This window comes from Rhinoderma darwinii, chromosome 2 (genome assembly GCF_050947455.1).
Source record: "Rhinoderma darwinii isolate aRhiDar2 chromosome 2, aRhiDar2.hap1, whole genome shotgun sequence".
Taxonomy (NCBI): Eukaryota; Metazoa; Chordata; class Amphibia; order Anura; family Rhinodermatidae; genus Rhinoderma; species Rhinoderma darwinii.
In genome coordinates this window covers 108,371,086-108,397,226 of record NC_134688.1, presented here as the reverse complement: position 1 = coordinate 108,397,226, position 26,141 = coordinate 108,371,086, and the positions used below count along the sequence as shown (strand labels likewise).

Genomic DNA, 26,141 nt, shown 5'->3' with positions numbered 1-26,141 from the left:
AGACTTGATGCCATAGGAGAAATTGTTTGCAGAAGCATTTTGTATAGAGCCAGTACTTGGATGAGCGACTAGTAACATCAGGACCTGATCATTGGTATTTCTTGTTGTTCGGTCTCTTTTTTTTTAGTGGTATATCTCCCAATTCTGGACATACCCATAAAGTTAGATAAAGCAATCATCACTGATAGCTTTACTGAGAGAATATGAAGAGGATGCAAATATTTTGGCTCAAGATCATTCTAAAAAATGCAACTTCTAAGATTGCTATGAACACAGCAAAATACGTGTGTGTGTGTGTGTGTGTGTGTGTGTGTGTGTGTGTGTGTGTGTGTGTGTGTGTGTGTGTGTTTTATATATATATATATATATAATTTAAAGGGGAATCTAGATCCTCAGGTAGACTAGCAGTTTAGATGATCTGAAGCCACTAGATCTATAGTGTCATTTTAGGTGGAGTTCTCATCCTACAATACTGAACAGTTGTAATCCAAGTAGTAAATATTCCCAAGAAACAAGCTAGAAACTTGAGAAAGTGCCGCCGGCCTCCAGCAGACGAGCAGCCTCTGCCTGGTGGAACAATAGGACCTTGCAGGGGATTTAAATGCTCCGCGCTCAGCTCCATTTGCTTCTTCTATGAATCACACATTAGAGAAGGAGAAACTATTCAATCATAAAATGGAGAGAGCTCCATTATTATTACTACAGGAGGGGGCAGAGCAGACGCCAGTGTTTACACAATATTACAGCACTGGATATTATACATCTATAAGGACACACACGTGACCCTACAGACCTGATCGTGTCCACAGCCATATTCATAATGTCAGTGATTATTAACAAGGAGGCCATTACATTAGTGCGGGCCTATAGATAAGCTAATGATACCGCCATGTGTGTCCAGGACCGGTACCGCATATACGGAGCCAGGACAGGACTACACATCCCATCATCGCTATAGCCCCAAACTCACATCACGGACGCTCCATCACAACATAAAGAACTTGATGAAGTGGCCGCTACATGAGACATGTCCCTGACTCAGCCTCAGTGGAAGTCACCGGGGCCTACACTCCCTCCTCAAGCCCCGGGTTCTCCGGCGTCACTCCTCGGCTACTTGTACTCACCTGAAGCCGCCAGAGAATGGTGTAAGTGGCGCTGGTCGCGGCCTGTTCTCACATGGTGTCCCCGGCCTGGCCTGGGGGAGGTAGCAGGACGAAGCCGCGGCTCCGGGGGTTGGAAGCAGAGTGTGTGAGAGCGAGGCAGGAAGTGCTGGCGGAGGCCGCAGGGTCCTAGAGGCGCCGGCTCCACCGCGGACTCACAACTGTCCCATCCACAGCGGATGTGTGAGGAAGCGCCACTCAGGTCTGTCCTGTCACTTCTATACTGAAGTTCTAGCAAATCCTAGACTTGTTCTAAAGGCATCAGTTATGTAGATGACGCCATATATTATCAGGACATGTTCACATTAACGAACATGGTGACCAAGATCGCAGTCACGATCAGGGGCGTAACTAGGAAAGACTGGGCCCCATAGCAAACTTTTGACTGGGCCCCCCCCCCTCTGCTGGGTATCACACAACCCCCCCCCCCCCTTGTAGATAGTGCCTCCCTATAGATTCCACCACACAAAGCCCCCCTATAGATAGCACCATACACAGCCCCCTGTAGATAACGCCATACAGCCCCCTCTGTAGATAACGCCATACAGACCCCCTCTGTAGATAACGCCATACAGCCCCCTCTGTAGATTACGCCATACAGCCCCCCCCCCAAAAAAAAAAGCGGCCTATAGTTTGTCCTACAAAAGACATGCATCCCCTATCCACAGGATAGGGGATACATGTGTGATCGCTGGCAGCGATAAGGAGACCGAAAGTTCCCCGAAGTTCTCCATGACTAACCTCGGACTTCTGGCGTCTGCGCAGTTCAATAAAAATGAAAGGAGCGCTGGTCACGCATGCGCACAAGCACGACCGGTGCGCAAGTCATTTCCATGGAGCTGCAGACAGACTACGGAAGTCCGAGGTTTGCCATGGAGAACTTAGGGGGGACTTTCGGTCCCCCGTTCTCCTCATCGCTGGGCGTCCCAGCGATCCCACATGTATCCCTATCCTGTGGTTAGGGGATGCATGTCTTTTGTAGGAACAACCCCTTCAGTGGCGTCTCGCTGTAGCAGCCATAGCGGCTGCTAGCGGAGCCTGCGGCCATGGGAGGGGCCGTGCCGGCGGGTGGCACGGGCCCCCTCATGCTGCAGGCCCCGTAGAAGTCGCTACGGCTGCTATAGCGGTAGTTACGCCACTGCGCATAGGTTTGTACGGCGTAAAACTACAGCTCCCAGCATGGCCGAAACAATGATAAGGATATGCTGGGAGATGCGGTTTCACAAAAAAAAATCATACCACCATCATCTCGCTGCAGATCATACAGTGACTACAATACTGATTAGAGGCAGAATAAACATTTACATTAAGTGACTCACCGGTGACGTCTCAGATTCTAGTTCTTTTCTTCTCACTCCGGTTCAGACATCTATGATGGATTTCTCCCGGCCATGACCCATTTCTGCAGTTTTCCGTTTAGATGTCTTCAGCTTCTCACTTTTAAAACATTTATGCACCTGTAAACAAAGTTAAAATTCTCAACACCTCTAAATATAACTGTCACACACACACACACCGTGCCCCCTGTAGATAGTGCCCCCTGTAGATAGTGACCTACATAGAAGCCCCTGTAGATAGTGCCCACATATGGACTCCAGAGCTGCAAGGCAATAGTGCTAACCACTGAGCCACCGTGCTGCCCTACATATAGCTTCCCCTATAGTTAGTGCTCCACGTATAGCCCACCTCTGTAGATATTGTCCCACATATAGCCCACCCCTGTAGACTGCGCACTACATATAGCCACCCTGTTGCTAGTGCCCCACAGGTAACCCACCCCTGTATATAGTGTCCCACACATAGCCCACCCCTATAGAAAGTACCCTAAAAAATAGCTCCCCTATAGATAGTGCTCTACATATAGCCCACCCCTGTATAGTGTCTCACATATACTGCCCCACATATAGACCCCCCTGTAGATAGTGGCCCACATCCCCACATACAGACCTCCCCTGTAGCTAGTGCCCCACATATAGACCCCCCCCTGTATATAGTGGCCCACATATAGACCCCCCTGTATATAGTGGCCCCCACCCCCACATATAGACCCCCCTGTAGCTACTGCCCCACATATAGACCCCCCTATATATAATAGCCCACATAAAGACGACCCCCCCTGTAGATAGACCCCCCCCACTATAGATAATGCCATTCACATTTTTATGAGGAAAAAAATATATAAAGTTGACATACTCACATTCTCCGGTTCCCACGCTGTTCACTGGCGATGCAGACATGCTCTCTTCTGAGCATGTCTGCAGGAGCTGAACGAGCGTCCTCCAATGACGCTGATTGGCGGGGCAGAATGACTTGCCCCGCCAATCAGCACCTTCCAAGCATGGAAGCGGCGCGATGATGTCATCGCGCCGCTAGCCAATCAGTGTCATTGTAAGGCACTGGATGGTCAGGCACGGAACATGCCCGGCCATTCAGTGCTAATACATGTATTTGGCTGCCGCTAGCACCGGGGCCCCCTCCGGTGCTAGCGACACCTACAGGCATGAGAGTGCCTGTGTAAGGCTCGTCGGCGCGGGCCCCACAGTAGCGGTGCTACCCCTGTAGCAGCCATAACGGCTGCTAGCGGCGCCACCGGGCATTTGGGAGGGCGTGTCGGCTGGCGGCACGGGCCCCCTCAAGCCCCGGGCCCCGTAGCAGCCGCTACTGCTGCTACCGCGGTAGTTACGCCACTGGTCACGATACAACCTGCAGACAAGACCAATAGGAATCAATGTAAACATTGTGAGAAGCGTTGCTTCCTATGTGCGATGGTGTTGTCGCTTTAGGGCTTGTCCACACACAACGGAATTGTTGCAGAAAATTTCTGCAGCAATTCCGTTGAAAGTCAAAGGCTTTCCGCTGCGGCAAAAACGCACCATTGCCTGAGTATTTTACGGCAGAAAATTGTGCGGAAATTGCTGAGTTTTTCCCAATGTTCGGAGATGGAGACGTCTCCTCTGAAAAACGCCGCAATTCTGGAACTTTCCGCAGCAGGAAGGGACATGCTGCGGTCCGAAAAATACGCACCGCAGGTCAATTTCGGCTCTAAATTTTTACGCAGCGTGTGGATGAGATTTGTTAAATCTCATCCACTATGCTGCTACTGTATTCTGCTGCGATTTTCCCGGCCGAAATTCCGGCTGGAAAAAAGACGCCAATTCCGCAACGTGTGGACGAGCCCTTACTTGTATCATTTCAAGTATTTAGCCAGTCGCTGTATAGATTTTTCAAATTGTATGTTTCCATTCACACACAAAGACAAACATGGAACAATTGTATTTACACCGAACAACTGTTCAGTCCGACAAGAAAAATATCTACAATGTACGATGTATGGGCTAGTCGATGGCTGGTAAATATTTACATGTTAGGGTATCTTCACACGCAAACGCCAAATACGTCTGAAATTCAGGAGCTGTTTTCAGGTGAAAACAGCTCCTGAATTTCAGACGTTTTTACAAGTGCACACGTTTTTCGCGGCATCCATTACGGACGTAATTGGAGCTGTTTTTCAATGGAGTCAATGAAAAACGGCTCCAATTCCGCCCCAAGAAGTGTCCTGCACTTCTTTGACGCGGGCGTAATTTTACGCACCGCTTTTTGACAGCGACGCGTAAAAATACACCTCGTCTGCACAGAACATCGTAAGACCCATTGCAAGCAACGGGCAGATGTTTGCCGACGTATTGGAGCCGTCTTTTCAGGCGTAATTCGAGGCGTAAAACGCCTCCATTACATCTGAAAATAGGTCGTGTGAACATACCCTAACAAGCACGGCGAGATCCCAAATACTCACATTGCATGAAAAATGACTCTATGTGAAGACGCCCTAAGAAGCTGGAGTGTAGACTGTGGAGATAAGGGTCCGGGACAAAATGAAAATCACCCCCGCCCAGTTCTTGGGCAAAAGATGGTTTAGGGCAGATACAGACGGACGTTGCGTTTTCGCGCAGCCGCCATCATAGAGATGAGGCTAGTCGACGCCCGTCACTGTCCAAGGTGCTGAAAGAGCTAACTGATCGGCAGTAACTCTTTCAGCACCCTCGACAGTGAATGCCGAACACAATATACAGCAACCTGTTAAAAAAAAGAAAAAGTTTGTACTTACCGAGAACTTCCCGGCCGTTGCCTTGGTGACGCGTCCTTGGTGACGCGCCTCTCTTGACATCGGGCCCCACCTCCCTGGATGACGCGGCAGTCCATGTGACCGCTGCAGCCTGTGCTTGGCCTGTGATTGGCTGGAGCTGTCACTTGGACTGAATTGTCATCCCGGGAGGTCAGACTGGAGGAAGAAGCCGGGAGTTATCGGTAAGTCAGAACTTCGTTTTTTTTTTACAGGTTCATGTATATTGGGATCGGAAGTCACTGTCCATGGTGCTGAAACAGTTTAACTCTTTCAGCACCCTGGACAGTGATTATCTCCGGACGTCACGTACCGGAAATTTTTTTGCCGGGTTCGGCCAAAATGAGTTCGGCCGATCCCGGTGAAGTTCGGTTCGATTGTCCGGGTTCGCTCATCTCAAAGACACTCCATTTGGATGTTTGGAAACAGAAAAGCACGTGGTGCTTTTCTGGTTACATTCATCCTTTTGACAGCTGGTGCGCTGTTTCAGTCGGTTCGCACGGAAGTGCTTCCGTGCGACCTGCGTGGTTTTCACGCACCCATTGAATTCAATGGGTGCGTGATGCGCGAAATACGCGGAGATATTGAACCTGTCGCGCTTTTTGCGCAGCTGACAAATGCTGCGTAAAAAGCACGGACTGTCTGTACTGCCCCATAGACTTGTATTGGTCTGTGCGTGGTGCGTGAAAACCACGCGGCCCGCATGGACCGAATACACGCTCGTGTGAATCCCCCCTTAGTCACATGATCTCTATACATAGCTAACATTAGAATTTTTTTTCCAGGGACTCTTAGTGTGGCTTATCTGAAGGGGGTGTCTTATGAGGTCATGGTTTATTTGGTGGGTGTGTTTTATGGGGTCATGGTTTATCTGGTGGGTGTGGCTAATGGGGCGTGGCTTTCTTCCCAGAATTTCTGCATACAAATAAACAAACTGACAAGTTGATGTTTGGCTGACAACTACTATGGTGGCCAGAATCTCTCTGGTTTTCCTGTTCTATACAGGCAGGTGATGTCTTACTTTATCACTAGGGCTAGACAACCACAACTGGTAGCAGAAAACCCTGCGTAGATAGTGCCACACTCTGTGCCTCATACTGCTCCCTGTAGCTATTGCCACACACTGCTTCCTGTAAATAATGCCACAGTGCCTCCTTTAGATAGTGCCACACATCCCCTGTAGATAATAGAACATAGTCGCCCTGTATATAGTGCCACACAGCCCCCCTGTAGATAGTGCCACACACACCCATTTTAGGGGTCGCCCCCGATTCTAACAACTTAAATGCCGCGGTCACGATTGACCGTGGCATTTAAAGGGGTTTTCCCACGAGGGACATTTATGACATATTCACAGGATATCATCAGAAAAAGCGTGGTTGAACAGCAACACACGTCTCCCAAATTTCAATCAATATGTTCTTTTATTGATCAAACATCCAGTAAAAAATGGCAACGTTTCGACCCGTGACAAGTGGAGGGACTTTCTCAAGCCTTGAGAGTGACACCGCTCCTGATATCGGGATTTGTGCTGCTTCAAATACTTTATTTTTTGGATATCCACAGAATGTCATAAATGTCAGATGCGGGTCCCACCTCTGGGACCCGCACCTATCTCTAGAACGGGCTCCTATCACTGACTCCCGGCCACTTCCCGACTTTATGGTCGGGAGTTACGAAAACAGCGTAGCCCGCTGAGCTACGCTGTTTCCGTAACTCCCTTAGTAGTGAATAGCAGTTACGGAAGCAGCGTAGCATGCGAGCTACGCTGTTTTTGTGACAACCATTCAGTTCTATGGGGCTTACGAAAACAGCGTAGCTCAGCGAGCTACATTATTTTCACCTTCATGGTCGGAAATCAGCCGACACACAAAGAGGTAGAACTGGGTTTAGGGGGCCCCGTTCTAGAGATAGGTGTTGGTCCCAGAGGTGGGACCCGCATCTATCTGACATTAATGACATATCCTGTGGATATGTCATAAATGTCTCTCGTGGGAAACCCCTTTAAGGTGTTAAATGGGCGGAATCAAAGTGATCTTTGTTTCCGCCAGTTGCAGTGAGGTTTTGGCTATCATCAGGGGCATAGCTAAAGGCTAATGGCCCCCGATGCAAAGGTTCTGCTTGTCCCCCCTCCCCCCAACTGCTCATAGCCGACGGTCCGCAGCTTTCAGCTGCATTGCTGGGTCTCCTAAATGACCCAACAATGCAGCACTAGAAGCCAGTGGTGTCGGTAAGGTCTTAAAACGCCAAGGGAAATAGCCCCAATACATATATTCCCCCAAAAAATGTGTGTATGTATATGTGTATATATGAGACAGCATATCTATAGCACTACGACCCTATAGCTATGGATAGGTTTAGATACAATGGCTCAGCAGACAGTATCACACATAATAGGATTAGATATAAGGCCCAGCAGACAGTATCACACATGATGGGATTGGGTCGAGGTCCGACTCCCGGGACCCCCTCCAATCAGCTGTCTTGAAGGGGGTGCAGAGCTCGTACAAGCGCTGCACCCCCTTCAAAACAGCTGATTGGCGGGGGTCCCGGGAGTCGGATCCCGACCTATCAGCTCCAGCAGAGTGGCATTAAACTTACCCTCCTCTTCGGCCACAGCGGAGGTCCTATCCAGGGTCAGGATGTTGTGCGCAGCGCATAGCGTTGTGACGTCATGCGCTGTGCACAGCGCTGTGACGTCAGGACTGCTGCTGCGCTCTGGAAGGAGGAGTGTAAGTAGTCAGTTACTATAGTAACGGGGGCCTGTGTAGTTTATTACATAAGCCCCAGTTACTATAATAACTCTTCATCGATGTGGTGCGGGGGGCCGCGGGCCCCCCTGGCTTCGGGGCCCGGATGCAATTGCGACCCCTATAGTTACGCCACTGGCAGCCATGTCTGTCAGTGTTTATGGGGAGAAGCTCTTACATTCTTCTCCTTCTCTCCTGTGTGTTGTGTTTTTTTATTCAACTTTATTAACATCATAACAACATCTCATAGAGACAGGCAGTTATTTTTTAAATCATCTAGAGACAGTGAATATGGGCACAAGAAGCAGCTGATCATCATTATTCCACCATTAGTCCGATTCACTTAGCACATGGATGTGTCCTGTGTGTGTGTGTGTGTGTGTGCGCGCGCGCGTGTGTGTGTGTGTGTGTGTGTGTGTGTGTGTGTGTGTTTGTGTGTGTGGTCACATGAGTGACGCAATGTTTAGTCATATTCAGGGGCCTCATGCACTATAAGGGTATGTTCACACACCCATTTTTCAGGCGTAATGGAGGCGTTTTACGCCTCGAATTACGCCTGAAAAGACGGCTCCAATACGTCGGCAAACATCTGCCCATTTATTGCAATGGGTCTTACGATGTTCTGTGCAGACGAGCTGTCATTTTACGCATTGCTGTCAAAATATGGCGCGTAAAATGACGGCTCGTCAAAAGAAGTGCAGGACACTTCTTGGGACGTTTTTGGAGCCGTTTTCTCATAGACGCCAATGAAAACGCTGTGAAAAACGCAGCGAAATACGCGAGTTGCTCAAAAAACATCTGAAAATCAGGGGCTGTTTTCCCTTGAAAACAGCTCCATATTTTGATACGTTTTTGACTCTGCGTGTGAACATACCCTAAGAAAGATATGTGAGAATCAGCGCGACAGGCGATCGGAATGTATATTAGCGAATGTACTCACATACTGCAGTGAGTACATTGCTAATCATTTTTGGTCCCCACATAACCTCTTTAAACCAACATGCAGTAGTTTATAGTTACCATGCTTTCTATCTGCGATGACGAATCATATTTCCAGCAAAATGCCAGTAATATAACACATGTAAACAGTCTTTGGGAGCGCCACAGGAGCGCCAGCGGGGGAAAGAATAGGTGATTACGGCTATTTGCGCATCAACTTAGATTTTTTTTCATGAGAATTAGGGTACGTTCACACAGCCTATTTTCAGCCATTTTTCGGGCTGTAAACGCCCTGAAAAATGGCAAAAAATGCGGGGGCTGAAGGCCTACAAACATCTGCCCATTGTTTTCGAGGGAAAACAGCTTCTGATTTTCAGCCATTTTTTAATTAAGTAGAGTCAATGAAAAACGGCTCCAAAAATGGCTCAAGAAGTGACATGCCCTTCTTTTTCGTGGGCGTCTTTTAACACGGCTATTTTTTAAAAACGGCCACGTAAAAAACGTCTCGTGGGAACGGAACGTATTTTCAGACATTTTTTGCTAAGCGTGTAAACATACCCTTAGACCAAATTTTTAGCCAATAAGTTAATTTTTAAAATCACAATTTTAAGGCTTGGATACCGGATTTCATTTTTGCAGACTAGTGTTCATTGAAGAGGCGCCCCCTGAGATCTCAGCTTGGGGACCAAGTTTGTAAAGAAAGTACATTGCAAAGGTTATTCAAAATGAATAGCACAGTGGCTGCTGGATAATGAGATTTTTTTTTTATACAAATGCGCGTTTTTTTTCTTTATCACAGAATTGGTGGAATTCCTGGAAAAAGACCTGGTTGCTGGAACAGTCATAGACGGGTGGGCCCGCTCCATTAAGACTGTCCTAATATTGGACTGCAAGTCACCCTTTTAAAAGAATGTGCCTTAAAAGAGTTTTCCATGATATACAAGCCATTTACTGCCACATGACATCGGTATGACAAAACAACACCGATTTGGGCTGTGATCGGCCTTTATGACGATGTGACATTACGGCACGCAGATGCTACGCCATTACATTAATTTTATAAACAAGATTGACCGGGATAGATGGGGATTGATAGGGACAGATGTGTGATGTTATGTACTATGACATTATTAAACATGCACTATGACATATGCCCATCTTTCTCACTCTCTTTCACTGTCTTTAGACAATATGCTAAGTCTTGGACCCTAAGCCTGTGGCATTTAGCGTCCAGCTTTTCACTCTCCCAGCAATCGGCAGTAATTGCTGGAGAAGCCGCAGCCAGCCACACATTTTCTCTGCAGTGGCAGCATCAGATAAATGGCCATCCATGTAATGCCAGGACGTGCCGGCTCCGCCAGAGAAACTCTTTGATCTCGCACATGGAGCCGACCTTCCTGGCACAAAGTATTATGGTCATTTCATGATGTAGAAGAGGTCAGATTGTGATGATGAGATTACTCAAATTTTGAGATGACAAGAAGAACGTGATTTGACTTAAAATGTGTTTGGAAGATGACCCATGACAGTCCTATGATCATGTACACAGATCACTGAAGAAACCTGGGTGGAACATCTGGATATCATATGATCGGCCATCCAAGTGGCTAACCTGAATGACCAAGCTGTTTACCAATGACTGCCTGATATCGCCAGTATTAGGTATGTTCTGACTTGTGCTGTCATTCTTTGCTTGTTCCATCAGAGATCTTTCTAATGCATTCATGTGCCAAACACATTTAAACCTAATCAGTAACTAGTAATTATTTTGCTAAAATTACACCAAGGGACTGAAGCCAATGATTCTTACATTTGTTAAAAAAAACCAGTAATTTTGTACAGTGAACCTCAGAAGTTTACATTATTCCGGCCACCTCTTTATCTGTGCTCTACACAAGTGGGACAGGGTCGAAGGACCCCCGTTCTGGAGATAAGTGCGGGACTCAAAGGACATTTATTGCATATTCCTATGGAATACTCCTTTAAAGAGGACCTGTCACTAGGTCATGTAAGTTGAACTGGTTTACTGACTTGAATAGCGCTGTCTCACTGATTCCAGCGCCGGTTTTTGTTTTTCTTTCAATTACTCCCATCCCCCGTTCCAGAGTTATAGCCCACTATTGTGTTGGCTCCCTCAATTCTAATTTGCTGTAGTTAGCCAATGGGTCGTGAACTCCCCTTAAGCTTCCTTGTGCGGATTGGTCAGCATCAGAGGAAGGGAAGCTAGCTCCACCCCGTTGGCTAACTACAGCAAATTAGAATATAGGGAGTTAACACAACAGTGGGCCATATGTCTGGAACGGGGGAGGGGGGGGTTCAGAAAAAAAAAACAGCGCTGGGATCAGGGAGACAGCGCTATTCAGGTCAGTTAACCAGTTCAACATATATGACCTAGTGAGAGGTCCTCTTTAAGTATGACAAACTTATACTTTCCAGTTTCTATTTTATTTATTTTCTGATTTTTAGAAGACAACAAAATCTACTTATCCTAGCAATTATCCTTCAATCCGGTGATGTAATATCCCTCATGCATATGGCAAAGCCATGTGCATGGAGCATGTGCTTCCTTATAGTGCCTCCGTATGGCATCGTGTTCTCCCCTAGAAGCAATACTTCTAAGGGTATGTTCACACGCAGTGACCAGAAACGTCTGAAAATATGGAGCTGTTTTCAAGCGAAAACAGCTCCTGATTTTCAGATGTTTTTTTAACAACTCGCGTTTTTCGCGGCATTTTTTACGGCTGTTTTTGGAGCTGTTTTTCAATGGAGTCAATGAAAAATGCCTTCAAAAACGTCCCAAGAAGTGTCTTGCACTTCTTTTGACGAGCCGTCATTTTACGCGCCGTATTTTGACAACGACGCGTAAAATTACACCTCGTGGGAACAGAACATCGTAATTCCCATTGAAATCAATGGGAAGATGTTTGTAGGTGTATTAGGGGAGTTTTTTCAGGCGTAATTCGAGGCGTAAAACATCCGAATTACGTCTGAAACCACTGCGTGTGAACATACCCTCAGGAAGAATACCCTAGTAGGACAGCATGTGATTGAACATGCTATGATTTTGTTCTGCATATGTATTTTGGCCCTTTCAACTTCCTGTAAGTTTCCTGAAGGCTTGTAGAAACAGTGAAGACATATGGTTAAAGGGGTAGTATGGATTTAAAGGAAAACTCTGGTGGAAATGAGCGTTTCCAATTGTAGTTAGAAAACCTAACGTAAATAGATAATCTGTGCAAGTGCTAAGCTTGCTCCGCAGCACCCACATGATTTTGAACGGCATAGAAATGAGTTCAGACTGTTTGGTCGCTGGTGGTGACCACACTCGCACTTCACTGGGTCTTTTGTGGAGACCACTGTGGTCATATTCTATTCTAGTGCATATCGCTTACCAACAGAGAGGGAGTATTAGGTAAGTACAATCTCTTTATTTATAAGGTGGTAAAGGTTGGTAAACTTGTAGAGCACATGTAGTGATCTTAGCAGATGAGCATGTCCGTTTTACGTCCGCAAAAAACGGAGCGTATTCGATGCATTTCAGTTCCGTGTGGCATCGGTGTGCTTTCCGTGTGGCATCAGTGTTCCTGTTTTTTTTTCTCATTATTTCTTTAGCAACTTGTGCGTGAAACATGTACAACACACAGATGTCATCCATGTGCTGTCCGTGTAATTCACGTACACATAAACTTCAATGCGCGACGTGGACGGCAAAAACAGACTAAAATAGGACATGCAGTGAGTTTCACGCAACCTACACGCGCTGTGTGAAAAATCATGCATGTGTGAATAGCCCCATTGATTTGCATGGGTCTGTGCTTTCAGTTATTTCAACGGACAGCACACGGACGTAAAATACGTTAATCTGAATAAGACCTTATATAAATATTTATACATCAATGCAGACTACATTAAAGAGGATCTGTCACTAGTTTATTAATTCCAAATTTCCTAACTAATCTAATAGGTGCTATGATGCTAATAACTACAGTGTAATTTTTTTTTTCAAAAACGTTTATTATTTGCAAAGTTATTAGCATTTTTTTAAATATGCTCATTTGGCTGTACTTGCCAAATGGGAGGTTACTCTTCCTTTTCACTCTGGGCGGTGTAATGTTTTCTGTATTATGCCGTCCAATCAGCGTCATACAGTTCTTCCCTTCCCAGCCCAGCAACACAGTGTGATCATATAGTATACAGCTTCCATTCCCGACTGTGTTTTCAACTGGTGATACCAGATACAGCCAGAGATATGGCTATTTGAAGTGATCCCCCTCCCGTTTCAGTCTTTAAGGCCTCATACACACTTCCGTCGGCCGTTGAACGGCCATTATTGACGGTCCCGTCACACACGGACCAAATTCAATGAGAAGGCCGAGACTGTTCCGTCTAAAACGGGCAGGAGTAGGACCTGCCCTACTTTTGACGGAACGGCCGAACGTTTCCGTTAAAACAACGGAAGTGTGCATGGCCCGATTGAAATAAATGGGTTCAGCGTGCTATCAGTGACAAAAACGGATAGCAACCTGAAGGAAAAAACTGAAGTGGGCATGAGGCCTTACACTGTGTGTGAAGCAGCTTCATGCTGATAGGACAGCGTCAGAGGCTGTGAGGTAGCTCCACCTCGAGAGAATCGCTGCTGTGACCTCCCACTTGCACTTCTTTGAGGCGGGCATCTTTTTACGTGCCGTCTTTTGACAGCGACTCGTAAAAATACACCTCGTCTGAACAGAACATCGTAAAACCCATTGAAATCAATGGGCAGATGTTTGCAGACGTAATGGAGCCGTCTTTTCAGGCATAATTCGAGGCGTAAAACGCCTGAATTACGTCCGTAAATAGGGCGTGTGAACATACCCTCATACTGTTGCTCGAGCTGCTGAAACTCCTCAGCAAACTCGGACTCTCTCAGTAACAGATCAGACAGGTGGCTCTCAGAAGTGCAAAGAATCCTGCCCGAACCCAGGCCAGAAAACAAGCTGATAGAGCACATCATGTTCAGCGTGTTAATGAGTGGGCTTTCATGCATGATGCTGTTTTCAATTATGATCCAACCATAGTCTATGGCGACCTGGTAATAAAACTGCAAATGTTGTTAATCAACAGGCTATGTCACAGTCTTATGACACCATTTCCTACCAGTTTAGCTGTTAAGGTATTTAGAAAGTTAAAGTTGAAATAAACAGTGTGTAACTGCTGGGGTATATAGGGCTACTAACGATTTCCCCAGAAACCAAGAAAATATGAGGGCATGGATTAGACTCCTGGGCACCCTTGGAACAAATCCAATGAACACACAAACAGACAGACCGACATGTTATACTCGGGCAGCACCATGTAATTTTTCTAGTATATATATCAGATTCTCGTCTTCTATGTGTGCTGTGTATAGAAGACATGATAACCTTTAGGCTCCACCCACTAGTTTAGAGAAAAGTGAGAATTAGAGATAGGGCCTGCAGAGGTGAAAACTGCTAAATAATGCAGAATACAAGTCATATAGCCAGAAATAGTGTTATTCCTCATGTACACATATATGACAACTTATTCCGAAAAGTCACCTGAAAAGTTAGCTACGTTTTAAGGCTTCGGTCACAGCTGCGTCGGGGCTCCGTTCATGGGTTCCATCGGACCTTTCCGTCAGGGGAACCCATAAACGGAAACCAAACTGAAACGGTAACCATATCTTTCCGTTTGCATTACCATTGCCTACAATGGTAACGCATCGGTTGCAAATGGTTTACGTTTGTCACGGTTCTGTAAGGTTTCACTTCTTTTAACGGACTCAATAGTTTAGTTGACTACGCTATTGATTCCCTCAAAACAACGGAAAGCTAAGGTTCCGGTTTGTTTCAGTTTGGGTTCCATTTATGGGTTCCCCTGACGGAAAGCTCTGAAGGAACCCATGAACGAAGCCCCGACGCAGATGTGAACGAAGCCTAAGTTTGCTGTTACTTATTTATCTGTAAAAGATTATTATGTATTATGCCGTCCAATCAGCGTCATACAGTTCTTCCCTTCCCAGCCCAGCAACACAGTGTGATCATATAGTATACAGCTTCCATTCCCGACTGTGTTTTCAACTGGTGATACCAGATACAGCCAGAGATATGGCTATTTGAAGTGATCCCCCTCCCGTTTCAGTCTTTAAGGCCTCATACACACTTCCGTCGGCCGTTGAACGGCCATTATTGACGGTCCCGTCACACACGGACCAAATTCAATGAGAAGGCCGAGACTGTTCCGTCTAAAACGGGCAGGAGTAGGACCTGCCCTACTTTTGACGGAACGGCCGAACGTTTCCGTTAAAACAACGGAAGTGTGCATGGCCCGATTGAAATAAATGGGTTCAGCGTGCTATCAGTGACAAAAACGGATAGCAACCTGAAGGAAAAAACTGAAGTGGGCATGAGGCCTTACACTGTGTGTGAAGCAGCTTCATGCTGATAGGACAGCGTCAGAGGCTGTGAGGTAGCTCCACCTCGAGAGAATCGCTGCTGTGACCTCCCACTTGCACTTCTTTGAGGCGGGCATCTTTTTACGTGCCGTCTTTTGACAGCGACTCGTAAAAATACACCTCGTCTGAACAGAACATCGTAAAACCCATTGAAATCAATGGGCAGATGTTTGCAGACGTAATGGAGCCGTCTTTTCAGGCATAATTCGAGGCGTAAAACGCCTGAATTACGTCCGTAAATAGGGCGTGTGAACATACCCTCATACTGTTGCTCGAGCTGCTGAAACTCCTCAGCAAACTCGGACTCTCTCAGTAACAGATCAGACAGGTGGCTCTCAGAAGTGCAAAGAATCCTGCCCGAACCCAGGCCAGAAAACAAGCTGATAGAGCACATCATGTTCAGCGTGTTAATGAGTGGGCTTTCATGCATGATGCTGTTTTCAATTATGATCCAACCATAGTCTATGGCGACCTGGTAATAAAACTGCAAATGTTGTTAATCAACAGGCTATGTCACAGTCTTATGACACCATTTCCTACCAGTTTAGCTGTTAAGGTATTTAGAAAGTTAAAGTTGAAATAAACAGTGTGTAACTGCTGGGGTATATAGGGCTACTAACGATTTCCCCAGAAACCAAGAAAATATGAGGGCATGGATTAGACTCCTGGGCACCCTTGGAACAAATCCAATGAACACACAAACAGACAGACCGACATGTTATACTCGGGCAGCACCATGTAATTTTTCTAGTATATATATCAGATTCTCGTCTTCTATGTGTGCTGTGTATAGAAGACATGATAACCTTTAGGCTCCACCCACTAGTTTAGAGAAAAGTGAGAATTAGAGATAGGGCCTGCAGAGGTGAAAACTGCTAAATAATGCAGAATACAAGTCATATAGCCAGAAATAGTGTTATTCCTCATGTACACATATATGACAACTTATTCCGAAAAGTCACCTGAAAAGTTAGCTACGTTTTAAGGCTTCGGTCACAGCTGCGTCGGGGCTCCGTTCATGGGTTCCATCGGACCTTTCCGTCAGGGGAACCCATAAACGGAAACCAAACTGAAACGGTAACCATATCTTTCCGTTTGCATTACCATTGCCTACAATGGTAACGCATCGGTTGCAAATGGTTTACGTTTGTCACGGTTCTGTAAGGTTTCACTTCTTTTAACGGACTCAATAGTTTAGTTGACTACGCTATTGATTCCCTCAAAACAACGGAAAGCTAAGGTTCCGGTTTGTTTCAGTTTGGGTTCCATTTATGGGTTCCCCTGACGGAAAGCTCTGAAGGAACCCATGAACGAAGCCCCGACGCAGATGTGAACGAAGCCTAAGTTTGCTGTTACTTATTTATCTGTAAAAGATTATTATTTTGCAGAAATGTGTTTCATATCTTGATTTTAATTTGACATATTGATAATTCTCCTATGATATATCTACATAATCACTGGAATAGGTCTGGAGTCTCTTAAAACGTAACTTTTACGGTACAAAAATTGTTTAAAAGCAAATGGACAATACATACAACAAATAGTTTAGCATCAATAACACTGTTCTCTTGTGTTGGTTTTGTATCAATTGCAGTGTTCACTTTTTTCATGCCACTTTCATTATGATTATAATTTATCAGTTCTTTTATTCCCCCTCACAAAAGTTGTTCTTATTAGTGGTACGCCACATAAATAAAGCAGAAAACCGGAGTGAATGTTTCATTTAGTCCCCTGGATGTAGTGCATATGTTTTAGGTATTCATTTAGTTCCCAACACGTGGTACATATATGCATGGAGCTTTTTTTCTGGGGTGCTGCTTACCCTCCTAGTATGTTCTAAGGCAAATGAAGATCCTTTACCGTACTAGAGAGATGTACCTAATAAAATACCCTCTGAGTGTAACCCATTTCTCTTCAAATCTGTATCTAACTACCCAAAAAACAAACAAACATACAAACAGTAGAATTGGTGCTTTGTAATAGATTTAGGGTCCTTTTACACTGGCCAATATGGGCCGTAACAACAATCACCGATCAACAAGACAGCCCATTGATCGGTGCTCGTTTACTCATTTCACAAGGAGTTATGATCAGTAATGTATGGGGACGAGCGATCGTTATTACAATCACTCGTCCCCATACATTACCATCATGTCTGCAGCACATCTCCCTGTTTACACAGTGAGATGTGCTGCCGACAGCGATAATATTTTTTGCTGCATAAACGATCAGCAGATGAACGAGCGTTTGCTCATTCATGGGCTGATCGTTACACAGGGCAATGATCGGGAATTGGCGTTCATATGTTTGCCCGATCATTGGCCCGTGTAAAAGGGCCTTTATACTAGTTACCATCTGGGGTTGTTTGCCATAAACACAAATAAAACTCCATAAACACTAATTTGAGCCTATATTGTTAAGAAAATATTAAACTGATTACATACAAATAGTGAAAGCAACAGGGCCTCAAAAAAAAGTTACAAAACCAGGTAACTTCTTCTCTGGCCTGCCATTAATTTGGAGTAATCTAAAAACTCTAATGCCCATGTAATGTGCCCCACTACACCAAATATTACATTAGTCCTAAACAAATGGCAGGTCACATTCACAATATGAAATAAAAAATGTGACTGGTGCCCGTTCCGTCTCTACCACACTCGAGGAACCTAGTTTTTATATGTTTAAGGCATAGAGGTGGGAGTGGGAAGGCTGGTAATAGACATTTTAGGCTATGTTCACACGGGGTATTTTGCCGAGTTTTTTGACGCGGAAACCGCGTCGCAAAACTCGGCAAAAATGGCCCGAGAACGCCTCCCATTGATTTCAATGGGAGGCGTCGGCGTCTTTTTCCCGCGAGCAGTAAAACTGCCTCGCGGGAAAAAGAAGCGACATGCCCTATCTTCGGGCGCTTCCGCCTCTAACCTCCCATTGACTTCAATGGGAGGCAGAGAAAGCGTATTTCGCGCTGTTTAATGCCCGCGGCGCTCAATGGCCGCGGGCGGAAAACGGCGCGAAAATCACAGCGAAAATCGGCGTGCAGGGAGAGGAATATCTGCCTCAAAGTTCCAAACGGAATTTTGAGGCAGATATTCCTCCCCCAAAATACTCCGTGTGAACATAGCCTTAATGTGAAAAATATTAGCTGATAACATTTCATACAGCTACATTGTGATTTCTGGAAATGCACTGCACTGGACTGTCCTTCATCTTTGACTCATTTTGCCTTATTACAAGCTTGTGGTTTATTATTTATTTAGCTGTGGTTCTCAAATTCATATTGATTTACTTTCTTTATTGGTGGACTTACATTTGCTGATTGGACACATTATATTTGATAAGACGTTATGGCAAATTTTTAAATGTGCATTTTTTTATTATTATTTTTTTAGATAAATCCAATTTCTTTAAGCCAGCATTTTATTATCTTGTTTTCATCACAGAACTGTAATATGATGTGGAATTTCACAAGACCAAAAGAAGAAGCCAAGACGGAAATTCCTCTGACTAAAAGACAAAGTTATAGTAGCAAATTTTGTGTTAATATTTTATTTTAGGTATAATTTTTAAGGCTATTTAATATACTTTTCTATGATTAACTGATAATCTAGAATATCTGATAATCCGGCATTTACCATGTGCCATTAATGACCTGATTAAAAGATTTCTACTGCCTATATATTGCATAACTACAGTATTAACCCCTTCTCGACATTTGACGTATGGGCACGCCATGGAAAGCTAGTGCTTCCCGTATTTTGCCGTATCCATACACCAAATGCGTGGCACCGGCTCAGAAGCTGAGCCGGTTCCATCATCGCCAGATGTCAGCGGTATCTTACAGCTGACATCTGGCTGTAATCGCAGGACTGAAATTAGCTTCGATCCCTGCCATTAACCCCTTAAATGCAGCGCTCAAACGTGATCGCTGCAATTAAGGTGTTTGCAGCTCATCAGAACCCCGGCAATAAAATTGCCGGGGTTCCGGTGGCTGCAATGGTAACCAGAGGCCTAATACTGGCCTCCCGGTCTGCCTAGCACGGAAGCCGTTCAGGACCCGCGCCCGCGGCTGAGACTGAACGGCTTCCGTAGCCGCCGGCAAGATGGCACCTGCTCGATGGCGCCGGCTCAGGAGTTGGAACCGGAGCTGACATTAACCCCTTCGATGCAGTGATCGAAAGCGATCGCTGCATCTTAGCGGTTGCTAGCAGATCGCCAGCCCTGCCATGCAATCAGGGTTGCCGATACTGCTATGGCAACAGGAGACACAATGGCCTCCTGCTCTACCATTACAGAAGCCGAGTAGGCCCCACCGGGAGGCGAGCCTAATCGGCTTGCTGTGAGTGAATAAGTGACAGATCTAAAACATTGCACTACGTAGGTAGTGCAATGTATTGGAAAAAATAAATCAGACAGTTGGACTTTCAAGTCTCCAAGTGGGACTTGAATTTTTTTAAAAAGTGAAAAAAGTAAAAGTTTGAAAACATAATAAAAGTTTCCAGTAATACAATAAAACACAATCGCCCTGTTCCCTTATCAAGTTCTTTATTATTGAAAAAAATAATAATAAACCATACATATTTGGTATCACTGCGACCGTAAAGACCTGATCTATAAAAATATTATATTATTTATTGCACGCAGTGAACAGCGTAAAAAAAACCCGTAAAAAACGATACCAGAAGTTTTTTGGTCACTTTGCCCTACAAATACTGGAATAAATAGTGATTAAAAAGTCGCACATGTCCAAAGATGGTACCTATAAAAACTATAGCTCGTCTCGCAAAAAACAAGCCCTCATACCACTACGTCTATGAAAAAATAAAATTAGTTAAGGCTCCAATAAGTCAGGAAATAAAAAATATGCAGTTTTGCAGGTCCGAGGGGAACATTTCTTCTGTTTCAAGTGGCGATTTATCAAGGACCTAAAATTAGGGAACCAGGAATGGTAGGGCCCAAACATATCCGCTAGAAGCGACGGTGCCCGTATTATACCAAAACACTTCCCAGCAAAATCCCCCAAACTGCAAAGGTGCGGAATGTGGACCAAAAAGGACACCATTTATCAGTGCGACACCAGCCTATACAGAAAGGATTGCTTCACAGCGTAACACACATCTATGGATTATTTTATTGGTTTTTTTACCCCATTATTATACCACTTGCTTATGCCCCTGATATACTCTGCCCAGCTTACATGTACCCCCCCACATTATAAACAGAAACACCAGAAATACTCAAACAAATCTACTACCAACAAAATCCGCCCTCCAAAAGCCAAATGGTGCTCCCTCCCCTCTGAACCCTACAGCGTGCCCAAACAGCAGTTTACTTCCACATATATGGCATCGCCATACCCGGGAGAACCCTTTTAACAATTTTTAGGGTGTGTGTCTCCAGTGGCACAAGCTGAGCACAACATATTTGCCACTGAAATGGCATATATATGGAAAAATATGAATTTTTAATTTGCACCATCCGCAGCGCAATCATCTATGGAAAAGACCTGTGGGATGAAAATGCTCACTACACCCCTTAATAAATGCCTTGAGGGGTGTCGTTTCCAAAATGGGGTCACTTTTTTTTTTTTATTATTATTTCACATCTGAGCCCTGCAATTGAGAACCAATACTTTGTAAATCGCCAAATTAGGCCTCAATTTTACATGGTACTCTCTCACTCCTGAGCCCTGTCAAATGTCCAGGCAAAAGATTAGAGTCACATTTAGGGTGTTTCTAAAACCAGGAAAAACCGCATAATCATTAGAGAGCTGTCTTGTTATGGTGGCACAAGCTGTGGAAATGGTGGCATATCTATGGAAAAAATCCCATTTTCACTCTGCAACATCGAGTGCACACTAATTTCTACAAAACACCTGCGGGGTTAACATGCTCACTACACCCCTAGGTGAATGCATTGAGGGGTGTAGTTTCCAAAATGTGGTCATTTCTGGTGGGTTTCCACTGTTTTGGTCCCACAGGTGCCCAGAAACTAATCCAGCAAAATCTGCACGCCAAATGCCGCTCATTCCCTTATGAGCCCTACTGTGTGCCCAAACAGCCATTTATGACCACATATGGGGTATTGCCGTACTCTGGAGAAATTTCTTTACAAATGTTGGGTTCTTTTTTTAACGCTACGTCTTATTGAAGAAAAAGGATTGTTTTTATTTCCACTGCCCAATTCTAATAAAATGTATGAAACGCCTGTGGGGTCAAAATGCTCACTACACCCCTAGATGAATTCCTCAAGGGATGTAGTTTCCTAAATAGAGTCACTTTTTGGGCGTTTTCATTGTTTTGTCCGCTCGGGTGATTTGCAAATGTGACATGGCCTCCGCAAACCATTCCTGCTAAATGTGATCTCCAAAAGCCAAATAGCGCTCTTTCCCTTCTAAGCCCTGCCGTGTGTCCAAACAGCAATTTATGACCACATATGGGATATTGTTTTACTCGGGAGAAATGCTTTTTCTCCTTTAGTCTTTGCGGAAATGAGAAAAAATGAGCTAAATCTACATTTTCTTTGAAAAAAATTTAGATTTTCATTTTCAGAGCCTACTTCCAATTATTTCTGCAAAAAACCTGTGTGGTCAAAATGCTCACTATACCCCTAGATAATTTTCTTGAGGTGTGTAGTTTCCCAAATGGGGTCACTTTTGAGGGATTTCCACTGTTTTGGCACTGCAAGAGCCCTTCATACCTGACATGGTGCCTAAAATATATTCTAAAAAAATAAGGCCCCAAAATCCTCTAGGTGCTCCTTTACTTCTGAGGCCTGTGCTTCAGTACACTACCACACTAGGGCCACATGTGGGATATTTCCTAAATCTGCAGAACCTGGGCAATAAATATTGAGTTGCATTTCTCTTGTAAAACTTTCTGTGTTACAAAAAAAAGGGATTAAATATTAATTTCGGCAAAAAAATATGAAATTTGTAAATTTCACCTCTAAAGGGTTAAGAAACTTTCTAAATGCTGTTTTGAATACTTTTAGGGGTGAAGTTTTTAAAATAGGGTGACTTATTGGGGGTTTCTAATATATAAAGCCCTCAAAGCCACTTCACAACTGAACTGCCCCCTGTAAAAATAGCCTTTTGAAATTTTCTTGAAAATGTGAGAAATTGCAGCTAAAGTTCAAAGCCTTGTAACGTCCTAGAAAAATAAAAGGATGTTCAAAAAACAATGCCGATCTAAAGTAGATATATGGGGGATGTTAGTTAGCAGCAATTTTGTGTGGTATAACTGCCTGTCTTACAAGCAGATACATTTAAATTGAGAAAAATGCAAATTTTTGCAATTTTTCGCTAAATTTTGGTGTTTTTTACAATTAAATACTGAACATATAGAGCAAATTTTGCCAGTAACATAAAGTCCAATGTGTCACGAGAAAACAAACTCAGAATCGCTTGGATAGGTTAAAGCATTCCGAAGTTATTACCACATAAAGTGAAACATGTCAGATTTGAAAAATGAGGCTCTGTCAGGAAGGTCAAAAGTTGCCAAAGTGGGAAGGGGTTAAAGGGTTTTTCTTTGTCTTTTGTAAATCAATGCCTAAGACCAAAAGTTTAAAAGCAACCTAGGATCTTCAGGAAATCAAATTCAGCATTAAAATAAACTCTGCCCCTATGTATGACCTGTTTCTGCATGACAATCATCTTTAAGTGCACACCTTCTGCCAAGTACAAGACGCTGAGAGGCTATGGGTGTAGTCACCTACACAGATATACATATATATTTATGTTTTTAAGTGTATTATTGTTTGTAAGGTTTATTTTGTGATGCTGTAACACAATAATTTCCCACTGGGAATGAATAAAGTGTTTCTATTCTATTCTAGTGTGCGCGTGTGTGTGTGTGTGTGTGTGTGTGTGTGTGTGTGTGTGTGTGTGTGTGTGTGTGTATATATATATATATATATATATATATACACACATACTCACTAATCAACCATAACATTGCCACCAAAGCATCTCTGACCCATCGAGACATGGACTCCACAAGACCTCTAAACGTGTCCCGTGATATCTGGCACTATGGCGTTATAAGCAGCCTCCGCTGGTTTGCCTTCTTCTCATAGTGCAGCCTCGTGCCATCTCTTTCCCAGGTAAGCGACGCTCTCTTACCCGACCGTCCACATGGTGTAAAAATAGTTTTTATTCTTTAGACCAGGCTACCTTCTTCCATTGCTCCATGGTCCAGTTCTGATGCTCACATGCCGCTTGTAGGCACTTTTGATGTTTGACAGGGGTTCGCATGGGCACTCTAGCCGGTCTGCGGATACGAAACCCCAAACGCATCAAGCTGTAATGCACTGTGTTTTCTGACACCTTTCTATCATAGCCAGCATTAACTTTTTCAGCAATTTCTTCTGTAGTATCTCTTCTGTGGGATCGGACCAGACAGGCTGGTCCCCATTAATGGGCCTTGGGTGCACATGACCCTGTCACCAGTTCACTGGATTGACCTTCCTTGTTCAACTTTTGGTAGGTACTAACCACTGCATACCGGGAACACCCCACAAGACCTGCCGTTTTGGAGATATTCGGACACAGTCGTCTAGCCATCACAATTCAGCCCTTCTCAAAGTTGCTCAGATCCTTACACTTGCCTGTTTTTCCTGCGTCCAACCTATCCACTTCAAGAACGGACTGTTTACTTGCTATCTAATAATAATAACACCCCCCGTGACTGGCGCCATTGTAATTGGATACTCAATGTTATCCACATTATTTGTCAATGGTTTTGATGGTATGGCTGAACAGTGTATGTTTATATATATACATATATATTTTTTTTTACCCATCTAACATGCAAACACACAGAGGCCTCCCATCCAACCCTTATCTTTGGTCACGAATCAGTCTGTGCTTCTTCCTCTCAGTCCCCTCACTCCCCCCTTGCCAAGCTCACAAGCTCAGGCAAAAACTAGAATTGGCTAAACCTGTTTTCATTCACAAGCTGCCAGTGTTTTGTTATTTTATTTTTAAACCGCCATCATAAGCCCCATACAGACAGCTCTCGGGATAGTGGGCTTGGCCCACCCTACAGCCCTGGGGCTCCTGCACCCTTTACAATCCTTGATAATGCAACGAGATGAAGATCTGACATCTTTATTCCACAACACAATGATACCGTGTGGTTTTCTTTAGTGAAATAAGAATTCATAAAGACAGCTTGTGCTTTCTCATTTGTTCAGCAGGGAGAGTAAACCTTGACTTTAGCTTGACGTTGTCTGTAATTCACATTTTAAGCAGAACAGATAGGTTGCTTGTTTTGTCATGTTCACCTTCATCCTATCTAGTGGCCTATGGATTTTTCAAGCGCCTGATCCTTACTTTCCTGCTGTTTCGTAAAACTGGCAGTGGAACGTTCAGTACGTTGCCATAAATCAAAAGCACTACAGATGCCATATACAATGTACTACCATCCACTCTTAAGAGCAGTTTTTAAAACTGACGCTTTTACCAAGTCGGCGTACAGTTTTCCTTAAAATGTTGTCCAATATTAGCAGACACGTATGCTATGAACTGGCGCTTGCTTGTGAAGTGGCTACATCCAGAATTATGTATTACTTTAAAAATACAACAAACCAAAATCGCATTATTGAGAAATATATATATATATATATTGTGAGTGTAAATTTTTCAGGCGTAGCTTCGCAATTTCATGGATAAATGTGTTCCTAAATGCAGCCTACATACCCAATCTTATTTTATACCAGCCTCTACATCACTACTATCCAGCACCTTACAGGTTAACTGGATGGGAGAACAGACAACGACGATGTTGTTCGAACGGTAACCAAACTTCTATAGTATCGGAGACCAGGCGGTATTTTTGGAAGGTAACTCTGGTGTGCTAGATCCATTCTGCCCAGCCTGCACTGGTACATTGATACCGTTCTATGTAGGATAAGCAATGAATAGTGCTGCATCACATAGGTAGATGTTAGATCTGGATGTAAACTGAGGCCTCTGAGACCCAGCAGTCACCAGCTGCTCCGGCAGCTGCAGGAAATGAGGCAAGAGCTTACTGCAAAGTCTTGTATGAGAAGGGTAAGGACTAGATAAGTGAGGGGGTCAGAGAGGTGTCTGGAAGGCAGGTCACTCACCTGGATGTCCTGCTATGGCGCTCGGGAGTAATGAAGAGTTAAAGAGGGGGTGTATCTTGGGCTCTCCCTCCACCCTCTCTGTGTATGAGTCCTCGCTGGAAGCAGGTGGCTGATATTGCTTTGCTGCTGATGTCACTGTATTCACTGCCCATCATTTCCATCCAGCTAGATTAACATGAATTATTTAAAGAAGCAGTATCCATTTTCATCATTGCGGAGCTGGGGGATGCAATGTTATAAAAAAAATAACACAAATAATAGTCCTGCTTGAGACGTGTTGTAATAGCAAATATGGTCGCCATAAAGAAGCACTGAACCTAAAGTAGAAAGCTTATTGCATTCATACATATGTATAGAAAGATTTCTGGAGGAAATGTTTGTGATCAAGTAGTGATAATGGGAATAGCCATAAAATACCCTAGTCTCTCTATCCAACCTGAAATGGCTACTCACAGGGAAGACAAGTTGGCATTCAACTTCACAGTGAATAAAGGTATGATAGACTTTTGGTTTAGTGCCCCTTTAAACTTATATTTAATATAAAGGTTATTAAAGCTATGAGAAAACCAATAATATGTTGTATGGGTCTGTTCACACCATATTTTCAGCCT

The 26,141-nt window shown here is 44.3% G+C and overlaps 1 protein-coding gene and 1 long non-coding RNA gene across 5 annotated transcripts in view; one reads left to right on the top strand and one right to left on the bottom strand.

Annotated features, from left to right (window-relative positions):
* BAZ2A (bromodomain adjacent to zinc finger domain 2A) overlaps positions 1-25,609 on the bottom strand; it is a 76,689-nt gene extending 51,080 nt beyond the window's left edge. For 3 of the 4 annotated variants that reach the window (XR_012881369.1, XM_075852084.1, XM_075852085.1), the window contains exon 1: positions 1,125-1,324. The gene's annotated coding sequence lies outside the window, so the exon portion shown is untranslated. Of the gene's footprint in view, positions 1-1,124; positions 1,325-25,530 lie in introns of those variants that run through there. The other variant, XM_075852087.1, reaches the window with a different exon arrangement.
* LOC142742391 (uncharacterized) lies at positions 865-23,196 on the top strand. The gene is made up of 3 exons (XR_012881370.1): positions 865-1,362; positions 10,519-10,631; positions 18,864-23,196. It is a non-coding gene; the product is annotated as an uncharacterized LOC142742391 (long non-coding RNA).
* Positions 25,610-26,141: the final 532 nt, after the last annotated feature.